We start from the raw sequence: 4,978 nt of genomic DNA, 5'->3' as shown, positions 1-4,978 counted from the left end.
CCCAAAATTCATCACCTCACACTTCTCAGGATTAAATTCCATTTTCCACTGCTCCACCCATCTTACCAGCCCATCTATATTGTCCTGTAATCTAAGGCTTTCCTCCTCACTATTTATGACACCAGCAATTTTCGTGTCATCTGCGAACTTACTGTTCATACCTCCGATATTCAGATCTAAATCATTAATGTACACTACAAAGAGTAAGGGTCCCAGCACCGGTCCCTGCGGTACACCACTGGTCACAGGCTTCCACTCGCAAAAACAACCTTCGACCATCACCCTCTGCCTCCTGCCACTAAGCCAATTTTGGGTCCAATTTGCCAAATTGCCCTGGATCCCATGGGCTCTTACCTTCTTAACCAATCTCCCATGCGGGACCTTATCAAAAGCCTAACTGAAGTCCATATAGACTACATCAACTGCTTTACCATCATCTACACATTTCGTCACTGCCTCAAAAAATTCAATCAAGTTAGTCAGACACGATCTCCCCCTGACAAAGCCATGATTAATCCCTGCCTCTCCAAGTGGAGATTAATCCTGTCCCTCAGAATTTTTTCCAAAAGTTTCCCTACCACTGATGTTAGACTCACTGGCCTGTAATTACCTGGTTTATCCCTACTACCATTCTTGAATAATGGTACCACATTCGCTGTCCTCCAATCCTCTGGTACCTCTCCTGTGTCCAGAGAGGATTTGAAAATTTGTGTCAGAGCCCCTGCAATCTCTTCCCTTGCCTCACATCCATCTCATCTTGGCCTGGGGATTTATTCACTTTTAAGCCCATTAAAACAGCTAATACTTCCTCCCTTTCAATGCTAATATGTTCAAGTAAATCACAATCCCCTCCCTGATCTCTATGTCTACAACATCCTTCTCCATAGTGAACACAGATTTATTTATTTAGAGATACAGCACTGAAACAGGCCCTTCGGCCCACTGAGTTTGTGCCGACCAACAACCACCCATTTATACTAACCCTACAGTAATCCCATATTCCCTACCACCTACCTACACTAGGGGCAATTTCCAACGGCCAATTTACCTATCACCTGCAAGTATTTGGCTGTGGGAGGAAACCGGAGCACCCGGTGAAAACCCACACGGTCACAGGGAGAACTTGCAAACTCCTCACAGGCAGCACCCAGAATTGAACCTGGGTCCCTGGAGCTGTGAGGCTGCGGTGCTAACCAATGCGCCACTGTGCCACCCGCAAAGTAATGAAAAGTAATCATTTGAACCCTCATCTATGTCCTCCGGCTCCACACACAGATTGCCACTTTGGTCCCTAATGGGCCCTACTTTTTTCCTGGTTATCCCCTTTCCCTTAGTATACTTATAAAACGCCTTAGGATTTTTCTTTATCTTCCCTGCCAGTGTTTTTCTATGTCTCCTCTTCACTCTCCTAATTACTTTTTTAAATACCTCCCTACACTTTCTTTACTCTTCCAGGGCCTCCACTGTTTTCAGCGCTCTGAATCTGCCATAAGCCTCCTTTTTTTTCCTGATCCAATACTCTATATCCCTTGACATCCAGGGTTCCCCGGACTTGTTGATCCTACCCTTCACCTTAATGGGTACATGTTGGCTCTGAACTCTCACTATTTCCTTTTTTAATGACTCCCACTGATCTAATGTTGACTTTCCTACAAGTAGCTGCTCCCAGTTCACTTTGGCCAGATCCTGTTTTATCATATTGAAATCGGCCTTCTCCCAATTCAGTATCTTTATTTTCCGTCCATCTTTGTCCTTTTCCATAACTACCATAAATCTTACAGAGTTATGGTCACTATCCCAGAAATGTTCCCCACTGACACTTCTACCACTTGTCTGGCTTCATTCCCTAGGATTAGGTCCAGTACTGCCCCTTCTCTAGTAGGACTTTCTACGTACTGGCTCAAAAGATTCTCCTGTATGCATTTTTACGAATTCTGCCCCCTTAAAGCCTTTTGCACTAAGACTATCCCAGTTGATGTTGGGGAAGGTGAAATCCCCTACTATTGTTACCCTATTATTTTTACACCTCTCTAAGATTTGCCTACATATCTGCTCCTCTATCTCTCCCTGACTGTTTGGGGTCTGTAGTACACTCCCAGCCAAGTGATTGCCCCCTTTTTGTTTTTAAGTTCTACCCATATGGCCTCATTTGAGGAGCCTTCTAAGGTATCATCTCTCCTTACTGCAGTAATTGACTCCTTGATCAACAATGCAATACCACCTCCTCCTTTACCCCTTCTCCTGTCATGCCTGAAGATTCTATACCCTGGAATATTGAGCTGCCAGTTCTGCCCCTCCCTCAACCATGTCTCTGTGATAATAATAATATCATAATCCCATGTGCTAATCAACGCCCTCAGTTCATCTGCCTTACTAGTAAGACTCCTTGCATTAAAATAGATGCAATTCAGCCTTGCATTTTTCACTTGTAACTTAACAGGTCTATGTTTGCTCTGCCTTCCAGTCTGACTCAGTTTCTCTTCTATATTTGACTGAGCATCACCCCCTAGTGCACTTCCACTCTGTATCCCTGCCAAATTAGTTTAAACACCCCCCCACCCCCCCCCCCCCCCAAAAGCACTAGCAAACCTCCCAGCCAGGATGTTAGTCCCATTCTGGTTCAGGTGCAACCCGTCCAACTTGTACAGGTCCCACCTTTGCCAGAAACAGACCCAGTGATTCAGGAAACTAAAGTCTTTCCTCCTGCACCACCTCCTCAACCATGCATTCATCTGCTCTATCCTCCTATTCCTATACTCACTAGCATGTGGCACTGGGAGTAATCCAGAGATTACAACCTTTGAGGTCCTACTTTTTAATCTGCTACCTAGCTCCCTACATTCTTATTGCAGGACCTCATCCCTCTTTTTATCTATGTCGTTGGTACCAATGTGTACCACGACCTCTGACAGTTCACCCTCGCCCTTCAGAATGTCCTGCAGCCGCTCCGAGACATCTTTGACCCTAGCACCAGGGAGGCAACGTACCATCCTGGAATCTCGTTTGCGGCCACAGAAACACCTGTCTGTTCCCCTATCAGTATAGCTCTCCCACTCTTTTTCATCCCCTCCTGTGCAGCACAGCCATCCGTGGTGCCACGCACTTGGCTGTTGCTGCTTTCCCCTGGGAGGCCATTGCCCTCCACAATAGTATTCAAAGTGATATATCTGTTTGAGAGGGGGATGACCACAGGGTACTCCTGCACTACCTGCCTGTGCCTACTACTCCTCCTGGTGGTCACCCATCCCCTTTCTGCCTCTGCAGTCATTACCTGTGGTGTGACCACCTCTCTAAAACTGCTATCCACGATGTCCTCAGCATCGCGGATGCTCCACAGTGAGTCCATCCGCAGCTCCAGCTGCGCAGTGCGGTCAGCTAGTAGCTGCAGCTGGACACATTTCCTGCACACATGGTCGCCAGGGTCACTAGAAGTGTCCCTGATTTCCCATAGCGCAGGAGGAGCATGCCACGGGGCTGAGCTCTCCTGCCATGGCTTAGCCTTAGATTAAGCTGCTTAGTTACTCCCTTTAATTTAGAGTACTAATTAATTACACTATGGACCTTATTCCACTCCAAACACTGCCTACTACAATCTAAATTCCCTACCTTTACTTTCACTTCAGTTATTAAAAGTAGTAAAAAAGTAGAAATACCCACCAGTTCCTACTTACCAATCAGCTGCCTGCCCTTGCAACACATCACTTTCTGAACTGTGATGTCAGTCGTGGAGCACTCTCACTGTCCCTGTGAGAGTGTGTGAGAGTATGGAACTCCCGCTCGCCGGTGCCTGTCTCCTCGCAGGTCCGTTCGGTCTCGCTCTGTCCCTGGTCTCTCGCAGCCTCTTTCAAACTGCTGGAACTCCCGGTCATGTCATGGTCACACAAACTGCAGCTTGCACATCATGACATGTAGTGGGATGAGAGTGAGGTGGGAGTTGCGAAGGGGCATAGGGCAGGAACATACCGCCATCCTCAGTGTTCTCGGTGATGCTGGATGCAATGGATGTCATAGCCGATCCCATGATGCAAAGCATCAAATCCTCCGCTGCGCTCAGGAGGTGGAGGCCTGTTGGCCCACCACCCGCTCTCTACTGCTCCCTTGTATTGCCGTCTTGTCCCGCAAGAAAGAAGGCACAATGTCAGTGATTATGTTGCTCTGTGTTTGGGTAATGTGCCTGCCACAGCTGAACAGCTGATAGTATGTGGAGACAGCGAGAAGTGGGTTTGAGGCTGGCGTCATTGGAAGATGAGTGAGGGTGAGGTGGAGCATTGAATATTAGTCCTGAGTTTTGGGAGTTGCTGCTGGCTGAGTGATGGGATGTGGTGCTTTGAGTAGCAGGCTAGGTTGGTCGTGTGGTGGGTAGGAGATGCCATGTGAAGAAGCATTCAGTGATCTTGACCACACACATGAGGTCATTAAACTCCTTCCAGTAGTTCTGCCAGATCCTTGAGGCCAGGCTCTGGGAATTCACTTCTGTGGCCATCTGCTGCCTAACCCTTTGGAGAGCATCCCTTGAGGGTCTCCTGGTCCCCAACAGAAACATGGCCTATCTCCTTCTGTTCACCTCCATGACTAAGGCCTCCAATTCCGGATCCATGAACCTGGGAGCCCTCTCTCTCTGCCCTGATGTTCCATTTCCCTTCCCTCCAGTTGCAGCACTGACAGACGGCAGCAGCCTCCTATGATTCAGTGCAGCTTCCCTTTGAGAAGGACAGACTGCCTTTAAGAGTGGAACATGGGCTAGCCTTGCATGCTATTAGATCCCCTGTCGAACGTGCAGCCAGACAGCGATGTGGGTCGCACTGCACCGCATGCATAAATCATGCAAATGAGGAGGAGGCACAAAGTTTGTGTGCTGACTGCCTCCATTGCAACAGGCATGGGCAGGTCACGAATCATGATCCCTGCACCCAAAAAGGGGCCTTAACAAATTTTTCCCCAAATATCTTTTTTCTAATATGGAGACTAGAACTGTTGA

The sequence above is a fragment of the Heterodontus francisci genome, chromosome 26 (assembly GCF_036365525.1).
Source record: "Heterodontus francisci isolate sHetFra1 chromosome 26, sHetFra1.hap1, whole genome shotgun sequence".
Lineage (NCBI taxonomy): Eukaryota > Metazoa > Chordata > Chondrichthyes > Heterodontiformes > Heterodontidae > Heterodontus > Heterodontus francisci.
Note: the sequence above shows the minus strand (reverse complement) of the source record.